The sequence below is a fragment of the Rana temporaria genome, chromosome 12 (assembly GCF_905171775.1).
Source record: "Rana temporaria chromosome 12, aRanTem1.1, whole genome shotgun sequence".
NCBI classification, from domain to species: domain Eukaryota; kingdom Metazoa; phylum Chordata; class Amphibia; order Anura; family Ranidae; genus Rana; species Rana temporaria.
The window spans coordinates 94,728,663-94,753,010 of NC_053500.1; the positions used below are offsets into that span (position 1 = coordinate 94,728,663).

General features: G+C 44.3%; 1 long non-coding RNA gene across 1 annotated transcript; it reads left to right on the forward strand.

Annotated features, from left to right (window-relative positions):
• Positions 1 to 19,208: 19,208 nt before the first annotated feature.
• On the forward strand, positions 19,209 to 20,532 carry LOC120919277. Its single transcript, XR_005744546.1, has 3 exons — positions 19,209 to 19,533; positions 20,013 to 20,117; positions 20,319 to 20,532. It is a non-coding gene; the product is annotated as an uncharacterized LOC120919277 (long non-coding RNA).
• The last annotated feature ends 3,816 nt before the right edge of the window (positions 20,533 to 24,348 follow it).

The following is a 24,348-nucleotide window of genomic DNA, read 5'->3' on the forward strand; positions in this document are numbered from 1 at the left end:
TCTCTCCTTGTTTCATTGCCCCCTTATACAGCTAATGGCACGACATTGAAAGAGCGATATGTGCCTGGCTTGCGACTGATTTAACCCTTTGAATGGCGCACTACCATGCTGCAATAGTGTGCATTGCAGGTCCATGGGGCTCTAATGCAAAGTGAATGGTGGCTGCACTGTGATCAGCTCACAACTGCATGTAATGCACACCACTGCGATGTGGTCATGCGGCATTTATTGGGTTATATTAAGAGGAAGAGGCAATACATTGATATAAAATGCCTCTGAAAAGCAAAAAAAAAAAAATGTGGATCGCTCTTCACCGCCTGATTTAACCCTTTAAATGGCGCACTACCATGCTGCAATAGTGTGCATTGCAGGTCCATGGGGCATGCACACCACTGCGATGTGGTCATACGGCATTTATTGGGTTATATTAAGAGGAAGAGGCAATACATTGATATAAAATGCCTCTGAAAAGCAAAAAAAATGTGGATCGCTCTTCACCGCCTGATTTAACCCTTTAAGACCACATTCACATCTAGGCGTTTTTACGCCTGTAGCGCTACGCCGCTGCCGCCAGAGGGCTGGAAATACATGTCCCTCTATGGAGATGGTTCACATCTCCACGCCGAACGCCTGACGCCTATCGCCTGAAAAAAGGTCCCGGACCTTTTTTTCAGGCGTCTTTCGGCGTTTCGGCTAGGAGATGGGAAGCATCTCCATAGAGGGGGTCATTCTGGGGCACATCTGGGCAGACAATACCGGCGTTTTGTCGCCGCAAATCGCGGTACAAAACGCCGCTATTTGTACCGCGATTTGCGGCGACAAAACGCCGCGATTTCGTCCGCCTAGATGTGAATGGAGCCTAAATGGCGCACTACCATGCTGCAATAGTGTGCATTGCAGGTCCATGGGGCATGCACACCACTGCGATGTGGTCATGCGGCATTTATTGGGTTATATTAAGAGGAAGAGGCAATACATTGATATAAAATGCGTCTGAAAAGCAAAAAAAATGTGGATCGCTCTTCACCGCCTGATTTAACCCATCAAGTGCCATGGAAACCCTATTGGATGAGGAAACCAGGTCTGATAGCAATAGGTAGCTTGTTATCAGAATTGGTTTCCCCTGGACAGAAAGTGTCCAGGGAAAGAAGGAAGAGTGAGGATGGTCTATAGGGGGTATGGAGCAGTCAGGGAAACCATATACAAGTGCTTTTTACCCATCAAGTGCCATGGAAGCTCTATTTGGTGGGGAAACCAGATCTGATAGCAATAGGCAGCATGTTATCAGAATAGGTTTCCCCTGGATAGAAAGGGACAAATGAAAGAAGGAAGAGTGAGGATGGTCTATAGGGGGTATGGAGCAGTCAGGGAAACCATATACAAGTGCTTTTTACCCATCAAGTGCCATGGAAGCTCTATTGGGTGGGGAAACCAGATCTGATAGCAATAGGCAGCTTGTTATCAGAATTGGTTTCCCCTGGACAGAAAGTGTCCAGGGAAAGAAGGAAGAGTGAGGATGGTCTATATGGGGTATGGAGCAGTCAGGGAAACCATATACAAGTGCTTTTTACCCATCAAGTGCCATGGAAGCTCTATTGGATGAGGAAACCAGGTCTGATAGCAATAGGCAGCTTGTTATCAGAATAGGTTTCCCCTGGATAGAAAGGGACAAATGAAAGAAGGAAGAGTGAGGATGGTCTATACGGGGTACGGAGCAGTCAGGGAAACCATATACAAGTGCTTTTAATCCATCAAGTGCCATGGAAGCTCTATTAAGTGGGGAAACCAGGACTGATAGCAATAGGCAGCATGTTATCAGAATAGGTTTCCCCTGGATAGAAAGGGACAAATGAAAGAAGGAAGAGTGAGGATGGTCTATACGGGGTACGGAGCAGTCAGGGAAACCATATGGAAGAAGTGGTATCTCGCACCAATAAAGTGAAGTATATAAAATGAAATATATTAATATGACATATATATATTAGTGAATAGGCTGCTCCCCTGAAATTGAGACCAAGGTCAAAAGGTCAAAATTGGATAATAGTGGTGTGTAAAGGGGGCGCTCTAAATTAATTGTGTAATTTGAATAAACAAATGATCAAATAATCCGTCTGTGTCAATAAACAAAAATGGTGAACAAAATAATATATACAATAATTGAATAATACAATAAATTGGAATAAGAATATATATAATATAAAAAAGGGAGAAAAGTTGTAGTGACTAGATAAATAAAAAATATATAGATAAAGTCCATTCAAAAATTATTTGGGTGAAATCCATTCAAATATGTCCTAGGCAGATTAAACTGAGAGAACAATGTTGAAAGTTCATGTGAAAGGTGTCGTCCTCCACCAAGAAAATATCCCCCAAAAGTGCACTAATGGATGGCTTCTTACCACAAGACGTTGACCTGATTGTTTAGAAAAGGTCACATAAAGCGATTGGTCACTAAACCAGTTGAAGGATTCAGCTGTGTAGCTATATGTCTCCTAGACTCGGGTACTCTCATAAAAGAGGAAAAAGGAGAACCGCCATAGTAAAGTATTGTTTATTAAAATATACCAAAAAGATAACAGCGTAGCCAAATGGTCTCTTACTTTAGTAGTGCCTGGGACCCGGCACTGAGGCTAGTCGGCAAGGCAGATACACTGCAATGAAGGTTCCTCGTTGGGGAACTGGCGTGTGAGATGAAATTTCCTCGCTGGAAAGACGGCGTGCGTTCCAAGCACGGGAGCCAGCGGGACCGGAAGTGCATTGTTCGTACGTAACTAGGTGGTAAACACGTCGTCAGCACCATTCCTGACGACGTGTTTACCACGAAACGTACGTCGAGGCGCCTAGTTACGTACGAACAACGCACTTCCGGTCCCGCTGGCTCCCGTGCTTGGAACACACGCCGTCTTTCCAGCGAGGAAATTTCATCTCACACGCCAGTTCCCCAGCGAGGAACCTTCATTGCAGTGTATCTGCCTTGCCGACTAGCCTCAGTGCCGGGTCTCAGGCACTACTAAAGTAAGAGACCATTTGGCTACGCTGTTATCTTTTTGGTATATTTTAATAAACAATACTTTACTATGGCGGTTATCCTTTTCCCTCTTTTATGAGAGTACCCGAGTCTAGGAGACATATAGCTACACAGCTGAATCCTTCAACTGGTTTAGTGACCAATCGCTTTATGTGACCTTTTCTAAACAATCAGGTCAACGTCTTATGGTAAGAAGCCATCCATTAGTGCACTTTTGGGGGATATTTTCTTGGTGGAGGACGACACCTTTCACATGAACTTTCAACATTGTTCTCTCAGTTTAATCTGCCTAGGACATATTTGAATGGATTTCACCCAAATAATTTTTGAATGGACTTTATCTATATATTTTTTATTTATCTAGTCACTACAACTTTTCTCCCTTTTTTATATTATATATATTCTTATTCCAATTTATTGTATTATTCAATTATTGTATATATTATTTTGTTCACCATTTTTGTTTATTGACACAGACGGATTATTTGATCATTTGTTTATTCAAATTACACAATTAATTTAGAGCGCCCCCTTTACACACCACTATTATCCAATTTTGACCTTTTGACCTTGGTCTCAATTTCAGGGGAGCAGCCTATTCACTAATATATATATGTCATATTAATATATTTCATTTTATATACTTCACTTTATTGGTGCGAGATACCACTTCTTCCATATGGTTTCCCTGACTGCTCCGTACCCCGTATAGACCATCCTCACTCTTCCTTCTTTCATTTGTCCCTGTCTATCCAGGGGAAACCTATTCTGATAACATGCTGCCTATTGCTATCAGATCTGGTTTCCCCACCCAATAGAGCTTCCATGGCATTTGATGGGTAAAAAAGCACTTGTATATGGTTTCCCTGACTGCTCCATACCCCATATAGACCATCCTCACTCTTCCTTCTTTCCCTGGACACTTTCTGTCCAGGGGAAACCAATTCTGATAACAAGCTGCATATTGCTATCAGATCTGGTTTCCCCACCCAGTAGAGCTTCCATGGCACTTGATGGGTAAAAAGCACTTGTATATGGTTTCCCTGACTGCTCCGTACCCCGTATAGACCATCCTCACTCTTCCTTCTTTCATTTGTCCCTGTCTATCCAGGGGAAACCTATTCTGATAACATGTTGCCTATTGCGATCAGTCCTGGTTTCCCCACCCAGTAGAGCTTCCATGGCACTTGATGGGTTAAAAGCACTTGTATATGGTTTCCCTGACTGCTCCGTACCCCGTATAGACCATCCTCACTCTTCCTTCTTTCATTTGTCCCTTTCTATCCAGGGGAAACCTATTCTGATAACATGCTGCCTATTGCTATCAGACCTGGTTTCCTCATCCAATAGAGCTTCCATGGCACTTGATGGGTTAAAAGCACTTGTATATGGTTTCCCTGACTGCTCCATACCCCATATAGACCATCCTCACTCTTCCTTCTTTCCCTGGACACTTTCTGTCCAGGGGAAACCAATTCTGATAACAAGCTGCCTATTGCTATCAGATCTGGTTTCCCCACCCAATAGAGCTTCCATGGCACTTGATGGGTAAAAAGCACTTGTATATGGTTTCCCTGACTGCTCCATACTCTGTATAGACCATCCTCACTCTTCCTTCTTTCCCTGGACACTTTCTGTCCAGGGGAAACCAATTCTGATAACATGCTGCCTATTGCTATCAGACCTGGTTTCCTCATCCAATAGGGTTTCCATGGCACTTGATGGGTTAAATCAGGCGGTGAAGAGCGATCCACATTTTTTTTTGCTTTTCAGAGGCATTTTATATCAATGTATTGCCTCTTCCTCTTAATATAACCCAATAAATGCCGCATGACCACATCACAGTGGTGTGCATGCCCCATGGACCTGCAATGCACACTATTGCAGCATGGTAGTGCGCCATTTAGGCTCCATTCACATCTAGGCGGACGAAATCGCTGCGTTTTGTCGCCGCAAATCGCGTTACAAATAGCGGCGTTTTGTACCCTGATTTGCGGCGACAAAACGCCGGTATTGTCCGCCCAGATGTGCCCCAGAATGACCCCCTCTATGGAGATGCTTCCCATCTCCTAGCCGAAACGCCGAAAGACGCCTGAAAAAAAGGTCTGGGACCTTTTTTCAGGCGATAGGCGTCAGGCGTCCGGCGTGGAGATGTGAACCATCTCCATAGAGGGACATGTATTTCCAGCCCTCTGGCGGCAGCCGCGTAGCGCTACAGGCGTAAAAACGCCTAGATGTGAATGCGGTCTTAAAGGGTTAAATCAGGCGGTGAAGAGCGATCCACATTTTTTTTTTTGCTTTTCAGAGGCATTTTATATCAATGTATTGCCTCTTCCTCTTAATATAACCCAATAAATGCCGCATGACCACATCGCAGTGGTGTGCATTACATGCAGTTGTGAGCTGATCACAGTGCAGCCACCATTCACTTTGCATTAGAGCCCCATGGACCTGCAATGCACACTATTGCAGCATGGTAGTGCGCCATTTAAAGGGTTAAATCAGTCGCAAGCCAGGCACATATCGCTCTTTCAATGTTGTGCCATTAGCTGTATAAGGGGGCAATGAAACAAGGAGAGACAGTGGGCGGAGCTGGAGCGGAGTAAACTGGAAGGCTGGAGGGGCGGAGTTGCGATCGGCTACAGAGGCAGAGCCGGGAGGAGCTGGTCTGCATCAGGCTGGAGGGGCGGAGTTCCGATCGCAGCCGAAAGCCAGGGGAAACAGGTTTCCTTGGGGAAACCAACTTCGATACAACACCGGACCAGGACGTTTTGCTCGTACCAGATATGCTGGTCATATCCTTTAGTGGGCGCTCAGGGATGACCACCAGGTGCACTCAGCCCTGAATCACTGCGGAGGCTGTGATGTTTTGGTCACCCGCTCTCTGTGTTTCTCGCAGCGAGACACAACATCTTGCACAGGGAATCCCTGCGCTATAGCCCCACCTACGGGGCGTGCCTTTCATCCCCGCAATGTCATTCTGCTGGGCCGTCAGCGCTGCGCTCATTGGAGGAGCGGCACACACCCCCCTTGAGATACACACATCCCGCCCACTACTGTGCTCTGACGTGCGCTACGTCAGAGCACACAGGGATTATATAAGGCTCCTTTCAGCACACACACACTGTTCCGGCCACCAGGCAGCCCAAACGCTCCCTAATTGCAAGTCAGGGAACTAATCTTTTTACTTCTTAAACTATCTGATCCTCTGATGCTGGCACCAATACTTGAATATTTTCCTTGTTCTCTGTCTGTCAGACTCCTGATAAGCGCTGGCTACTCTCAATACAAGGCTGATTCTCAGTGAATGCTTTATATGAGAACACTTTAAAGGTACTTTTTCTCCTTGTGATCCTTCTCTCTGCTTTTTTGACATTACTGGTCTACTGCTTTATACTTATATTTCTATGTGATCACTTTACACAGCATCAGCCAGCAGCCGCTCTGCACAATTAATATACTGCCTGCCAGGATTTATTTCCCTCCTGACTCCATATTGAACATGTATACCTCTAATTGTAGCAACAAATGTGAGTTCTATTAAACATATAAATATCCTCCTTTTCTTTTGTTTTATCACTTTATCTCTTTTCAATACTACACTGTATACTTTTTTCTATAGCCCTCTATATATATCAACATAACATTATCATTAATGCTGAATACATTACTATATTTATTTACTGATTATTTATATAACACTGATGGTTATAGACATTCAATTATATGTTATATTATTAACTGTATTCCTCAAGGAGGCATAAGCCCCTGATTAATTAACTTGGATGCGATACTGATGCATTCAAGGGTAGCAACACAGACTCTTGAATATTATTCCAATCTTCATTAGATCTTTGCATGCAGCACAGACATTTCATAATTGTATTTATATGACATATATATTCTTCCAATCCCCTTTCATTTAATTTCTCTCATTCTTTATTCTTGAATTTTAGCTTCTCTAACAACACTGTAGACAATTAACCCATTATCCTTATATTCCCAATAGGATTGATTAGCACTACGTGCTTTCTGTCCTTGATCCGCCTGCTTACCTTTTGGGGCTGTATAGTGCCTACCCTCTCTGTGGCCAGTGAGATGAATCACCAAGGAGGTAATTTTTTACACAAGTTTGTAATCCCCTGCATGAATAGGGGTGCCACCATGGAACAATAAAAACGCTAATATGTTGTTTTTATCATTGTAATAAATCAGATGTAAAACTTCAAACGCCTTAGTAACAATATGAATTTGTTTTGTAAATATCTATACACAATAGTCAAGATATGTTCACCATTTGTGTCTCTTACCCTAGATTGAGATCCTTTATATATACATTAACATACGTCCCTGAGGAAGCCCGAATGGGCGAAACGTGTTGGACAGTCTACTGTATATAATATCTCAACAATCAACTATTGGTGAAACCAAATACAATATGTGATTTTATTCCATTTTTGTATGTATATAATATGTAAGATTAAAATATATTTTCTCTCATCACCTTCCAGGACGGCACCCGAGAGATGATGGCTCCTCCCCACAGGAAACACAATCACTTAACAATTTAAAAGTCCCCACCCTTCCCCTTGATCCTCAGTATTGATTGTGTTTCTCCCGAACACATCGTCACGTTTGTTTTGTTTGAAAACCTAGAGACCGGGGAGGGTCGAAGGTACCCCTGTTGAGACAGGTCTTAGGGAGGCCGGGGAGGGCTGAACTAACCTGTAGGCCTTCGGGTCTAACTCGCAGGTCGCCCCAGGCGTGCACCAGCGCTCTGAGCTGCGGGGAGGCTTGCCATCGCTAGGGTGCAGAAGAAACGCCGCCATTTGAAGAGCTCTCTCTTCCCGGGTACTGCTTCCTACTTTTGGAAACATGGCGCTCTAAGCCTCTCTGAGTGAAGGTGGGCTTTTGCCTCACAGCGCAACCCGGAAGGGACGCCGGAGAGAAGCATGGCGGTGGAAGGGTCGGCTTGCGGATAGCCCTTACAAGAGGTACCGACAGCCGGGGACCCAGCCAAACCTCCTCATGGACAGGAGGAGATGAAGGCAAATGTGACTGCAGGCAGATCCAGGTCGGGGCGCAGTGAGTACATTCCCCCTTGGAAAGGGAGGAGGAAAGGGAGTGAGAGTCCTGGTCTTCAGGGTCTGAGTCTCTGGGGCCAGCCAGCCAGCACAGGACTGGTTTTTACTTCTCACCCTTTCACCTCCCCAGTACAAACCTGCAGTCCTGGGGGAGGACAAAGTAATATTATGCATATATGTATATCTCTTGTCTTGCAAAAACCCCCCAGCGGATCCCAGGAGACCCCAAATAAACAGTCTCCTACCGCTACAGGGCATAGCTCCTCATAACTTGGCAGAGAAAGGAAAAACTTTCCATGAAGCCGCCAGGCAGTCCGTAACTTAAGGTCTGACATAGAGGAGCTTATCCCTAGAGAAGACATATCCTCCCAAGAAGGCCTCGTCCGAACGGAACCTAGTGCCCTTCCCCCGCCCTCACAGTCATTCCCTCTAGTCCAGGTAGAGGAAGCTTAAGGAGGACAGGGAGGATATGGTAAGCCAAGCTAAACAGGAGCCATTCACCCTAGAGGGTCTGGTTGGACTCCTGCAGGCAAATACAGGCCTCTGAGGAGATTATAAAATCCCTAGAATAATCTCATAAAAGGGGGCTGAGCAAGGCTCAATCCAGTTAGGGCCAGCCTGCCATGAATCTGACAGGCAGATCACAAGGGTGCAGTTAGGTTTTTTAGCCAAAAAAACTGACCTCCTAAACTCTTAGGATAGGCCCAACAGGGGGCATACTAGTGGGTTTATTACCCTTGTGGGGGTTGTTTATTGGTTACAATATCTCCCAAGTTCCAACCGATCACTTCCTCCTTACACTGCTGGTATATCTGTCAGTGTGTTAAAGTTAATCTAAACCTCTTGTGGCTCAGGCAACAAACCATTTAGGTGGTGTGAGAAGCATAAAATGCTAGCCTGCAACCCTTAATTGGGAGTTTCTCTGGTACAAACCCCTGTGTTAAAACTATGAAAATCAACCATACAGGTGTCTGATTGCCTCCAGCCTGAGACTATGGTCACCTCTTCATGAGAGACCTAATTGATTTCTGAGTCTGTGCTCGTTAAGACCTTAAAGGCTTGGACTAGCTCCCACCTGTGTGTGGACCAGCTACACCTACTCAGACCTTTGCAATAGCAGAATAGCAGCTACCACTATTGTGGTATAGTCACACACCACGGATTTCCAGTATTTGGAACTACCATGTTCCTTCACTGGGATGAAGGATCAATATCTGAAACTCAGGTTATGCTAGGATAGAGCATTGGTCTGTCCGCACATCAGAAATGCACAACATGGGTTTATCTTGGGTCATTTCTGAGATATATATATGTGTGTATGTATGTATATATATATATATATATATATTTGTGTGTGTATATATGTAGACTGATGATCAAGGGATATCCTATGACTCACCAGAAATGCCTAAAACTGATTAGATAACGGTACTCTGTTCCTTATCAAACGCATAACACTGAATGGTGGTGACGCCTCTATGCTATATTCGCACACTATTGTTATTCAGAAATATACCACATTGAGTTACTGTCGGTGTAATTTCTGTCGGATACAGGAATGTATATTGCTTATCGGAGAAGCATGACATTGATTTGTCGGTGACACCTCTATTATATAAACCGCACACTATGGTTATTCAGAAACATACCACACTGAGTTACTGTTGGTAAAAATTTCTGGAGGTTACATGTTGGTACACTATTACTTATCAGAAACGCATGATGCTGAGTTACTGATAGCGACACTTCTGCTGGTTATATGACTATACAATTTTGCTGATCAGAAACGCATAGCATTGTATTATTGTTAAGGATATTTATAAATTCAGATATGCACTGCTTTAAGGGTCCTTTTTTGCTAGTGACATTTCTGTTGATTAGATGACCCGACAAGGTTGCGTTAAGTAACACATTGGGTTGCTGACAACATGCTGTTGGTCATATAAACTTTCCAAGTTTTTTTTTTTCTAATCAAAATAATGCACAACTGGTATTGTGTATACTGTTACTATCCAGAAACGCACAGCATTGAGTTTTCTTGCTAGTGGCGTTTCTATCAGGTATATGACTGTGGGTGTTGGAATACACAATGTTTCTGTCTGTAACATTTCGGTCCCTTGTCCTATACCCTATTGTTTATCTGAAGTATGCTAATACCACTGTCTGCTAGTTATGACTGCAGGGAGTATAACACCAGCAATACACGGTTGAGGCCGCATATGTCCTTTTGGTCATACTGGCCATGCGACTGTTTGTTTTTTTTCTATGATCATCAGAGATATACTATAGGTGCTAGTATTATTTTCTGTTGATTGGAAGACCGTACTGCGGTCAGTCAGGAATAGACAACACTATAGTGGTTCTTGTCCTCCTGTCCTGAATCTATTACCTTGGGTCACTGCACATAAATAAAACACAGCAGTAGAAGGTGTCTGTGTCCTCTGCGTTGTTTATTACTCAGAAAAATAAATAAATAAATAAAAAAACACCATATTGGCTAGTGGCCTCTCTGTTGGATACAGGACCTATAAACCTATTAAGCATCAGAAGCTCACATTTGGAGATTCTGTCCTTTCTCTGGGCTTAGGTTATATGGTATCTTACTACATATGAGAAATACACACCTAAGGTTGGTTGTGTCTTCTCTATCCTACAGGTGTCTGTATATCAGAAAACACAGCAGTGGAGGCTGGGGGTGTCTATCTGTTTTTCCATATTAAGTCTGAGCTTGCTGTCCTTCGGAAATACAAGATCTAGGACCTGTATATCTGGGACATTTTGGTCACTTTATTTCAGACCTTATTTTCCATTCACATGGAAGGAACAGGATTTCTGATTGCGGGCCTTTACTTCTAGGCATGCCAGAGACATTCCCTAGACCTGAACCCAGTAGGGTTATAGGACACTGGAAGGAGGTCATAAAATCACCTAGTAGGTTCTTTTTAGTAGGAAAGGGGTTACGCTGTTAGGGGCTGTTTGCCTAAAAAATTCAGCATCAGGATTTTTTCTGACTGGTTCTCCCGATCCGATCCGAGCTTTATAGCTCAGTGTATGTCCTTCATGTCACCCCCTTGGACGAACTGGATATGAATAACCAATATTCATCTTTTACTCCTACTATGGCATTGGTGCCTTGTGGTAGGGATCTGCTTAACTTAACACTCCTTGGTGCGTGGAGTGGATCATGACCTCAAACACTGGATTTTTACAGAATACTGTATTCTGTTGGCGTGTGGCACTCATGGGTTTACCCTGAGATTGTAGGGTAAAATGTATCTGCATATTATACGCGGGGGGCGGTGAAAAGTTTTCTTTCCCCGACACCTTTGTTCTTTTCTGTTATATACCAATGAATGCAGTGGTTACTCGCAATTTCGTAACAGGCTCCTTTCTGCGTAGTTTAATGATCGACTCGCAGGGTTATAAGGAGCCTAGGGTATATAGAACAATCTCACATCTGACATGTCGGTATTCAGATGGGAAGGAACCCAGAAATGGGGAATGACCAGGATGGGACCTGCTTGTCAACCGGCTTGCAGAGCAGCTGTTTTTGTCCGGTCTAGCAGTGTACGTTGGAGACAGGAGTTTGTCCACGCGTATTGGCGGACGCACGAACGAGCCACGCCAAGGCATCCTGTGGTCCAGACACTGACCAATAAGTGTCCTCGCTATATAGTCACATGCATTCCAATGAATGGAGGTGGACAGGTGGACTGAAGGGAGTGCAGGAGCACACCAAACGCCCTGCTTGGTCACATACCTGTCCAGTCATTTGAGTGAAGGGAATAGACTTCCCTTAATCTAGTATCCTTGAGTGGGTTTATTTCCTTGTTTCACCAGGACTTTGGCAAACAAAAAAGGGGGACCCACAAGGATTGTACGTCGGGAGACCCTGTTTCTTTCTAAACCATTCTCCTGTACAGACTAGTGGCTTAAAACCACATGTTTTTTTCTGGGTTGATCAAAGTAGGTCTTTGTTTCACAGAACAAATCTCTGACTAAACTTTGGATGGTCTTATGCAGCTTTGCGAACACTATCAACCACAATGGCTAGAATATTGGCGCAGCCAACCTTTCTATCCTAAAGAATACACAAGCTCTCAGAATTTTTTTCTTTAAGAGCACGTGCCACCTAGACTCTGCATCCAAAGAGGAGACAGGAGCATAAGTGGAGCAGACCTGCAGGTCATTTTCATGATCCAGCTAGGATACCCTCATCACACGCTAGGAAGTGGAAGTGGTGAAATAAAATCAGATTCTGACATTTAGCAGAAAGACCTTGCAGGCAAGGGTCCCACCCTAAAGTAGGCCTGTTGGTTACTCGTCTATCCTCTCGGGTGCCGTCCTGGAAGGTGATGAGAGAAAACGGACGTTACTTACCGGTAACGGTGTTTCTATGAACCTTCCAGGACGGCAGGCCTACTTCCCGCCCTATGTGGAGGGAAAAGATAAGCTAAACGCTAGGTGGTAAGTACCTATACGGAACAATGTCCCTTGTGAACCAGTTCAGGACTACTCTAATTCATACTGAGGATCAAGGGGAAGGGTGGGGACTTTTAAATTGTTAAGTGATTGTGTTTCCTGTGGGGAGGAGCCATCATCTCTCGGGTGCCGTCCTGGAAGGTTCATAGAAACACCGTTACCGGTAAGTAACGTCCGTTTTTTTATTGGTAAAACTGTTTCTGGTGTACGGTTCCTGTGGTCTCAGAACTATCCAAATGCATTCGTATAGTCCCATGCTCCATCCCTTAATGGGATAATATATATACTCTTACCTTCAGGGACGGTAATGCTTTTGGCTACCTATTATAATATATAATTTTTGTGCACATTCTATGCTTTATTAAATTTTCTTCTTTACAATTAGGTGGATTTAAACACCTGCCCCAACACTTGCATAGAATATTTTTGCACTTTAATAATTAAATGTATCCTTATTAGGACATTTCTAGTCTCTGTGATCACAGCTACCTTAATTAAACTTCAATTATAGAAGTTGTCTGTAATTGGACACTAATTTTGTATCTCTTCTTTCTTTCATTGACCTAAATACATCGGGACCTTTCCATAGGTTACCCGGTTAGGGTTTTAAATAGTTAACTTTGTATTGTTTGTTTACTTTTGTGCTTAACATAGGATTTATTGTTTGCGGTTAGTGTTGTTCACTACTCTGTTGCCCGGTGCATTATAATAGGTGTGGCTCCTTACCTTGTTGGGGATACGCCCCTCAACGTGGGTAGCGACACTATATTTGGGTACTGTACACAATGGCGGGTTATCAAGGTACCGACTGGGAGGGTTTCGTGGCGGACGTAAGACAATCGAGATTTAAAGACGTAGCATCCGAAGAGGATGCCAATACTTACTTCACAGGACTCCAGCGCCTGGTGGAGAAAAAGACAAGGGGCCAGATTCAGGAAGCTATTGCGCAATAGCTGTTTTGCTCCCGCGTAGCGAATGCCCCTGATTCAGGAACATCGCTACGCGGACTGCAGCCTAGGATATGACAGACATAAGCCTCCTTATGCCTTCATATCTCAGGCTGCATTCTTGCGTTGGCCGCTAGGGGGCGCGGCCATTGTGATCGGCGTATAGTATGCAAATTGCATACTACCACCGATTCACAAAAGTTGCGCGGGCCCTGCGCACGCAAGGTACGGAGTTTCCGTACGGCGACTTTAGCGCAAGGTTGCTCCTGCTGTAGCAGGGGCAGCCAATGCTAAAGTATAGCCGCCCTTCCCGCTCGTGAAATTTAAATTTCACGTCGTTTACGTAAGTGAATCGTGAATGGCGCTGGACGCCATTCACGTTCACTTAGAAGCAAATGACGTCCTTGCGACGTCATTTGCCGCAATGCACGTCGGGAAAGTTTCCCGACGGAGCATGCGCTGTTAGCTCGGCGCGGGAGCGCGCCTAATTTAAATGATTCCCGCCCCCGGCGGTATATTTACATTAGGCGCCCTTACGCCGGGCTATTTAGCATATCGCCCGCGCAATTTACGGAGCTACTGCTCCGTGAATCGCGGGCATTTCAAAATATTTGCGTGGGCGCAGAGCAAAAATCGTTGCCCTTTGCCCACGCAAATATTGCGTGGATCTACCTGAATCAGGCCCAAGGCTTTTTTGGCACAGAGACTTCTTCGAACAGTATGCATCCAACAAAATTGTTCCTTGGGGACTGCGCATTCAGATCTTTCCTAATATCCGCAAGGTTGAACCCAAAATAAAAGAAGCCTGGGAGAGCAATTTGCAAACCTGCTCTTTCCAAATGATGAACATCCTTTGTCAGCAGTATGAGCAGGACATTGGACATGTAGATGTAGAAATTAAAGACTGGCACGAGAATAGTACATACCCAGGATATACCCTGCTAGAGAAAAAACTAAAAGACCACCTTACCAAATATGCCACTAATCTCATAAAAACTAAAGAGAGCAAACTCCAGAGGGATAAACGGTCATATGACAGTGGCCAAGCGTATAGATGGACCAATACAAATCCAACGGGGAACAATACGCGAAAACCTTTTCATAATAAAAAAACACCCTCCCCTAGAGAAACAGATAGAGCTGAATCAGACACCTCTTCCATATCATCTGCTTCATATATTCCCATAAGCAGACGACCAGATAAGGATAAAAAACGGAAGAACGACACAGACGGCAGTTTGCATGAAGTGTCAAGATCACAATTCCCTTTAAAGGACAAACGTCCGCGATCTCAGAAAACAGGCAGACCTCAATCCTCTGCCACTAAAACAACTAGCCTGTGTAGTAACACTTCTGTTACTCTAGCATCCCCTATACCAGCCATAAGTACGACCTCAATGCCAGCACCTCCGTTGGTGCATCAACAGAGCATTGATCCCCTCATCTCAAGACATAACAGTCTGAGCGATATTAGAACCGCTCCAATCTTTTCAATGGAGCGAAAACCCAGTATAATACCAAGTACTTCAGTCGCAGACCCAAACCAATAGGTCCCGTCTCAGTTGATACCTTAGATCGGGACACGAACACCATTATCAACCTATCTAATGTAGTCTTATCTCCCGAACAGACCAAAGTGCTTCAGCTTGGACTCTCCTTTTGCCCGGATGGGGAAGCTGACCAATTTGAATTGGTCAAGGACCTGCATCTGTTTGCAAGGAGACTCATGTTCAAAGTACTTTATGACAGACAATCGTCAGAAACACTATCAACCACGTCTAATTTCAATCTCGACCAGGTATCATTACAGGAGCTTCAGGCCTTGCAAGACCTGATGTCCCTATGGGACGAGAGTAATCCGGAAAGAGGAGGGTTGGACACATCAGATTCCTGGATCGCCACCCGGAACATCTGTCCAAACTCGTTTGAACAAACCAGTTTTTGTTATTCCGAAAACATACAAACCAAAGTCACGATCTTTTCCTGTCCTTCAGGGGAACCCCAACATTTGGGCCTTTGTCATACAAGTAACCAAAGCAATAGAGAGTACAGAATGGAAAACGGGCCCAACGCCAAATGTCAACTCAACCCTCAAAAGAGCCATCAACGACCTACGTAATAATGACAACATAGTCATCAAACCCTCAGATAAGGGCGGCAACGTCGTGATTCTCAACAAAGATGGCTATGAGACCATGTGCCTTGAGATACTTAGAAATAAGCAATGGTATAAATTAGTGCCGGCTTCAATTGTAAATTTGAATATTAGCAAGTATAAGGCAATACTTAATCGTGCCCACAGCACAGGAGTCATTGACGACAACACAGTTCATTTCCTGAATGTTGAACACCCCACAACACCAACTTTTTACTCGCTACCCAAAGTCCATAAGGGCGTCCTTCCGCCTCCTGGACGTCCGATCGTTTCAGGATGCGGTTCTCTTACCGAAAATGCCAGCAGACTCATTGATGAGTACCTATACCCCCATGTAAGGGGACTTTTTTCATATGTGAAGGACACTATTGACCTTCTTAGAATTACTGATGGCCTCATTATTCCGTCGGATGCCTGGCTTGTATCCATCGACATAGAGGCCCTCTATAATTCTATTCCACACACTAAAGGCATTCAAGTAGTCAGAAGTTTCCTTGGAGAACGTGATAAAAACTCAGTAAAATATAACAACTTTATTGCCGAGATGTTGGAGTTTATTTTGTTAAGCAATGTCTTTCTCTTCAAGCACTACCTCCAGGTGCAGGGTGTGGCTATGGGGGCGGGCTGTGCCCCCTCCTATGCCAACCTGTACCTGGGGGGGTGGGAGCGCGACCTTTTTGGAGATGAGGAGAACAGTGATTCCATGACCAATGTGCTTACATGGCACAGATACATAGACGATGTCTTCATGGTCTGGTCAGGCTCAAGGGAAAGTCTTGATATCTTTTTGGCACAATTGCAGATAAATACCTATAATTTGAAATTCACCTACAACTACAGTCAAGAAAAAATCACTTTCCTTGACGTAGAGCTTTTCGTAGACAGCGATGGCAATCTATGCTCTACCCTTTTTAGGAAACCTACCGCAGGCAACAGCCTGCTACATGCGTCCAGCTCTCACCCCAAATCGCTGGTCACCAGCATACCGTATAGCCAATATTTACGCTTGAAGCGAAATTGCTCAAAACAAAGTGATTTCCTATATGAAGCCAAACAGCTTTATGCCCGTCTCCACACAAGAGGCTATACCAAGACAAGTCTCCGTAGGGCCTTTAACAGAGCCAATGGTCAGGAACGACACGGACTTCTCTATGTATCAAGGAACAAGAAACAATCCAACACTACGAGAGTGATTACTCGTTATAATAGGCAGCATATGAAAATACGCAAAATTTACAATCAATTTTGGCACCTTCTGACCTCAGATAGCAAAATTAACAAATATGTTAACAGCTATCCTGAGATTACTTTCAAACGATCAAAGTCCATTCGAGTACGGTATTGAGTCATTACTCTACTCAAACGATACCAAAACCGACATTGACGGGTACTTTCCCGTGTGGGAAGTGCAATTTTTGTAAGTACATTATTAAAGGGAACAGCATTCTGTTACCAAATGGCGATACCCATACACCTAAGTTTAGGGCAACTTGCCAAACTACAGGCATTATTTACCTAATGAAGTGCAACTGCGGGGCTTACTACGTAGGCAAGACCAAACGCCAATTCCTGTGCCGGATACGCGATCATATACTTGCTGTGAAAAAGAAACTTTTAGAGACTCCCATCAGTAGACACATGGGCCTTTTCCATGCACACGATGCAAAGATGGGCTTCTACGCTCTTGCCCACATAGCACCAAATGAAAGAGGTGGGGAGGTGGACAAACGTTTATTACAGATTGAATCTCTTGGATATACTCTTTGAAGGCCACAATGCAACCCGGCCTCAACGAGGGCCTAAGTTTTAAACCATTTCTGTAAATTATGCCAATACATTGTCTACTATGCCCCTTATCTCGTCTCCCCTCCATTCCATCCATGCTCGTTCACCATGCTCATTTACCATGCTGTGGTCCACTCGGCCCCCCCCCTTTCCTTTTCCCATATCATCCCCTTCCTTTCCCTCCCCCATTGTGTAATATTCCATTCTACACCCCTCATGCAATGAGGCAGCACTATCTGTGATGGTGCTGACCGCAATGATTTGTGTCCATACCGTCAGTTACGTGTACACGCAATTTCTATCATTCGCGTACATGGCACTTTGACCAAGTTGGGCGACTGTATGGACCCATTTGCAGTATTCCCCTTTGTGGGCAGTAAATAACAATACTATTATTTCTTTTTTTATTTATTTTTTGAATGTTAAAGAGCGTCAAAACACATGGTTTACTTCCAGTGTGTAGAAAGCGATATCTCTTTAAGACCATGGTAGCATATCGCTGCCGGGATGCAATTATTGGATGATCCTTGGTCTTATGACCACGGCCCTTTCCTCTTTCTATTTATTTTTTTATTTTTTTTTATTTTTTGCAAAGCATTGTTATTTTTGCTCATCCAATATGTGTAACATATATATTAAATCTATATGTACTTAAACTTTCTATATATGAATTGTTTATTTATTGATTATTCTTGTTTCCATGCTGACACCCTTCCCTGGTGCAGGTTACATATAGCCATCTCCCTTTTTTGACTCTCTTCGCGGCCACATATGCGGCGGGGGGGGGGGGTCTATCTTTATCCCCATGTGTCACCATTCAGTGTCAGCAGCCGGACCAGGACGTTTTGCTCGTACCAGATATGCTGGTCATATCCTTTAGTGGGCGCTCAGGGATGACCACCAGGTGCACTCAGCCCTGAATCACTGCGGAGGCTGTGATGTTTTGGTCACCCGCTCTCTGTGTTTCTCGCAGCGAGACGCGCTATAGCCCCACCTACGGGGCGTGCCTTTCATCCCCGCAATGTCATCCTGCTGGGCCGTCAGCGCTGCGCTCATTGGAGGAGCGGCACACACCCCCCTTGAGATACACACATCCCGCCCACTACTGTGCTCTGACGTTTACGTCAGAGCACACAGGGATTATATAAGGCTCCTTTCAGCACACACACACTGCTCCGGCCACCAGGCAGCCCAAACGCTCCCTAATTGCAAGTCAGGTAACTAATCTTTTTACTTCTTAAAGGGTCACTAAAGGAATTTTTTTTTTTAGCTAAATAGCTTCCTTTACCTTACTGCAGTCCTGGTTTCATGTCCCCATTGTTCATTTTTGCTTTGATGTTGCTGTAAATCCTCTCTGTTCTGGACACTTCCTGGTTGCCTGTTTCCTGATAACCACAGTGCTGGGAGATTTCTCACGGTGGTCACTAATCAAGGAGGTGTGATTACTGTGTGTAAAATGAAACTGGATTGGTGCTGAGGGGTTTTAGACAAAGTATCACTGATCTCTATTGGCTGACTGCCCTCTAGTGGCTCTCTGTACATCAGAGAACCAGCAAACAACAGCAAAAACGAAACTACACTGCAGGCACATTATATGATTGTTTTTTTATCTATTTTTAATCATTTTTAAAAGGAATCAGTTAACTATTATGTCTCTATGCCCTGTAAACAGTCATTTCAGCTAAAATTTTTTTTTCCTTTAGTGACCCTTTAAACTATCTGATCCTCTGATGCTGGCACCAATACTTGAATCTTTTCCTTGTTCTCTGTCTGTCAGACTCCTGATAAGCGCTGGCTACTCTCAATACAAGGCTGATTCTCAGTGAATGCTTTATATGAGAACACTTTAAAGGTACTTTTTCTCCTTGTGATCCTTCTCTCTGCTTTTTTGACATTACTGGTCTACTCCTGCTTTATACTTATATTTCTATGTGATCACTTTACACAGCATCAGCCAGCAGCCGCTCTGCACAATTAATATACTGCCTGCCAGGATTTATTTCCCTCCTGACTCCATATTGAACATGTATACCTCTAATTGTAGCAACAAATGTGAGTTCTATTAAACATATAAATATCCTCGTTTTCTTTTGTTTTATCACTTTATCTCTTTTCAATACTACACTGTATACTTTTTTCTATAGCCCTCTATATATATCAACATAACATTATCATTAATGCTGAATACATTACTATATTTATTTACTGATTATTTATATAACACTGATGGTTATAGACATTCAATTATATGTTATATTATTAACTGTATTCCTCAAGGAGGCATAAGCCCCTGATTAATTAACTTGGATGCGATACTGATGCATTCAAGGGTAGCAACACAGACTCTTGAATATTATTCCAATCTTCATTAGATCTTTGCATGCAGCACAGACATTTAATAATTGTATTTATATGACATATATATTCTTCCAATCCCCTTTCATTTAATTTCTCTCATTCTTTATTCTTGAATTGTAGCTTCTCTAACAACACTGTAGACAATTAACCCATTATCCTTATATTCCCAATAGGATTGATTAGCACTACGTGCTTTCTGTCCTCGATCCGCCTGCTTACCTTTTGGGGCTGTATAGTGCCTACCCTCTCTGTGGCCAGTGAGATGAATCACCAAGGAGGTAATTTTTTACACAAGTTTGTAATCCCCTGCATGAATAGGGGTGCCACCATGGAACAATAAAAACGCTAATATGTTGTTTTTATCATTGTAATAAATCAGATGTAAAACTTCAAACGCCTTAGTAACAATATGAATTTGTTTTGTAAATATCTATACACAATAGTCAAGATATGTTCACCATTTGTGTCTCTTACCCTAGATTGAGATCCTTTATATATACATTAACATACGTCCCTGAGGAAGCCCGAATGGGCGAAACGTGTTGGACAGTCTACTGTATATAATATCTCAACAATCAACTATTGGTGAAACCAAATACAATATGTGATTTTATTCCATTTTTGTATGTATATAATATGTAAGATTAAAATATATTTTTTTATTGGTAAAACTGTTTCTGGTGTACGGTTCCTGTGGTCTCAGAACTATCCAAATGCATTCGTATAGTCCCATGCTCCATCCCTTAATGGGATAATATATATCCTGTTTGTTTATGTTGGCGTCTTGCTATTTCATTATAGCAACTTTTGACGCCCGTGTCTGCAACTTTGACACAGTTACCATTGCCTGCACCTCTGATTGGCTTCTGGTCATCACGTGATTCTAAGAAGTCGGAGTCTGGACACCACATCTTCCCCCTTCCGTGACCCTGCATGTGACCATCCGACCGGGTGACGTGTCAGCGTTGGTACGTCATCGGCTTCGAGTTCAGGCTCGCCCGCCTGCAGTCACCGCGGCGGTGCTGGGGATTCGCTTACCGAGGTGTGTTCCTACTGGCCCCCTCCAGTCACCTGGGTCCTCCTGACACAGCAGAGCATCCATCCATCCGAGACAACGCGGCGGTGCTGGAGATTCCTTGCCAGGGTGTGTCCCCACTGGCTCCCTCCAGTCACCTGGGTCCTCCTGTTACAGCTGAGCATCCATCCATCTGTGATACCGCGGCGGTGCTGGGGATTCCCTGCCGAGGTGTGTCTCCACTGGCTCGTTTCTGTCATTTGAGTCCTCCTCCACAGCCAACAATTATCTGTCACTGCAGGTCTTCCATCCATCTGAGGTACTGTCTGTGAGTTACTCCATCAGTGATTTACCATCTGTCCTGGTGTTTAGCATTGTAACCTGTTTACAGCGGCTAACTGAGAGACGATTGTGCCGATATTAACGATTCCATCACAGGACTCCTTATAGTGGCCTTCATTCTGGACTTGTTTTATCATATTTTTATATACACATGTAATTCTATCTAATTAATACATTTTTTATTCTTGTGTGAATACCTTTGTTATATCTAATTTTAGACTATAACGTTTAATTACTTTACTCATTGAGCGCTGCTTCTTTTGTTTTTGTGTTTCTGTGCCCATTCTCCAAGTGGTTGGCAGCTGCACTGGGTATTGTATACTTATTTTCACATTGTCTCGCTTCATATTGTTGCAGCACCATAAGGGGACTTTGTTTTTTTGTAGTAGGGGGGGGGACCTGAATATACCATTGATACCAACGGAGGATACCTCCTCTGGGACTTATTTTACCTCTAGGGACTCACGTAGGCATATTGGCTCAACACTTCATTCCGCACACGTGATCGACGACTGGCGCCTTTTCCATCCGGGAGAACGCGACTACACATTTTTTCTAAACTCCACCATTGATTGTTTTCTAATACCACACGGACAATTACACGCGATCAAGGGAAAATCCATTGGGTCCATTACGTGGTCCGACCATGCTCGGATAGGTATCTGGTACACCTTATCCGACGTGCGGACGAGACAGCAGCCACCATGGAGACTTAATGAGAGCCTTCTTCAAGACCCAGAGGTCCTGACTGACGTACTCAAGGAAGTAGGGCACGACTTTGACACGAACATCACTCCTGACAGTGACACTGGGGTGGTCTGGGAGGCTCACAAGGCCGTGATTTGGGGGGTGCTTATTAAACACGGTTCCAGACTAAAAAGGTCAAGAGATAAGCAACTTGACTCCCTCGCTAAACTGCAGACCCTATCATCAACCCATAAGGCAACTCCTACCAGACAACTGGGGATAAAGCTTGACACCACCCATACACAAATAACGGATCTCCTACAATTTGAAGCCAAGGCGGCGTTTCAAAAGTCGTAATATATCTTATAAATCAGGCAATAAATGTGGCAGGCTTCTTGCCCAAAAATTGCAAGCACAGCGTACGGCATCCTTTATCCCACATATCTTATCAGCCAATGGACAGAAGGTTTCCCTACCCCAACAAATCACACAATAATTCAGAACCTTTTATAGTTCCCTATACAATTTACTTGAGACAACGACCACACAAGACAGCGTAACGGAATACGATCAATCCCTAATGCCTTCGCTGACAATGGAATCGAGGGAACTTTTGGAAGCTCCCATCACTCTACCTGAAATTCAAATGGCACTGAAAAGTCTCACCATTTTATATTATAAGACTCTACTCCCTTTCCAACATTTGGTTACTTTGTACAACAGTCTTGGCTCTGGGAAATTTTTACATAACTGCACATAACTTTACATAACTCCACACTGTTAGTACAAATCTCGGTTATACCAAAAGAGGCCAAAGACCCAACTCACTGCGGGAGTTACCGCCCTATTCTCCTAAACACAGACCTAATTTTTTTTACCAAGATCTTGGCCTCCAGACTGCAACACCACCTCCCATACCTGATCCACCTTGAGCAAGTTGGTTTCGTCCCGACCAGGGAGGCTAGGGACAATACAACCAAGCTCCTTAACCTACTCCATATAGCGGTCAATAGCAAAACACCAAGTATATTCCGTGGAACGGACGCCGAAAAGGCGTTTGACCGAGTGAGCTGGAAGTTTATCCTTGTGACACTTAGACACATAGGCCTGGGGAATACTATGTTAAACTGGGTGACTACTGCCTACACGGCACCGACAGCTTGGGTAAGGGCAAATGGGAGTACTTTCAGAGCCATTTCCAATTACGACTGGGACCACTGCCCATTTTCCACTCTACTGTTCGCATTGACCCTAGAGCCCTTTCTGTGTCACATCTGACAACCTAGACATTACTGGTATAGGCGCCAACGGTACACAGTATAAGGTATCCGCATACGCGGATGATCTGATGTTCTCTCTCACAAATCCTGCCATCTCCCTACCAAACCTACTGTGGTGCCTACATACCCACGTCAATACCTCAAATATTCAACCTCAACTTCCCACCCCTTTTGAAAATCTGACAGTGTCCTCTATTCTTGGCTTGGCTGCTGCAACATCCTCAAGGTGTCGATACTACCCAAATTCCTTTACCTCCTACAGGCTCTTCCAGTAATTGTCCCCGGAGACTAATTTAAGCGGGTTCATTCCGCTCTCACACGGTTTCTGTGGGCAGGGAAAAACCCACGTCTAAGTAGGAAAATACTCTCCCTCCCAAAATTGCACAGAGGTTTGGCAATGCCAGATATCCGCATATATTACCACGACACCCACCCCAACAGACTGGTGTAGACTTAAAGGCACAGCTGGAACAGGACCAAAGTAACATTCCCCTCCATAAAGCTGTCATGGTCTTACCTCTCTCCTGTCTCCTTCGTTTGACATGTGCTGGCGGCCATCTTGGTTTCTGGGACTCTTGTAGCCTCCCACCCTGCGGCTCCTCCTTCCCACTGGGAGGAGCTGGATGCCTGGCTCATATATATAGGAGGTCTGTGGCTTCAGTTCCTTGCTTGGTCCTCCTGTGTTCACATGCTTCTAAGACTGCTGCTGCTTCTGGTTCCGATCCTGGCTTCGTCTGACTTCCCTGCTGGTTCCTGATCCTGGCTTCGTCTGACTTCCCTGCTGGTTCCTGATCCTGGCTTCGTCCGGCTACCCTTCTGGTTCCTGACCTCTGGCTTCGCAAAAGACTCTGCTTCGGTTTCACCATCCGTTTGGACTTTTGCTTTACAGCTTGATTTTCAATAAAGCCTTCTTATTTTCACTTATCTCTTGTTGTACGCCTGGTTCATGGTTCCGTAACATTAGGACCAAGCCATTAATTTTGACGGTACAGGGCCATCCTCGCTACCCACGCTGGTTGCCAGACTTGATCAGCAGGATTACCTGTTGGGTCAGTTCGCCGTGGCGTTGCAAACCCTGCTTGAACGCACAGCTCATTTCGCTCCCATTGCCGATGGGTCGGTTGTCGCTCCTGGACCCGCTCCTACTGCCGCTCCGGTTGTTGCGCCAGAGTCTACCCCGACACC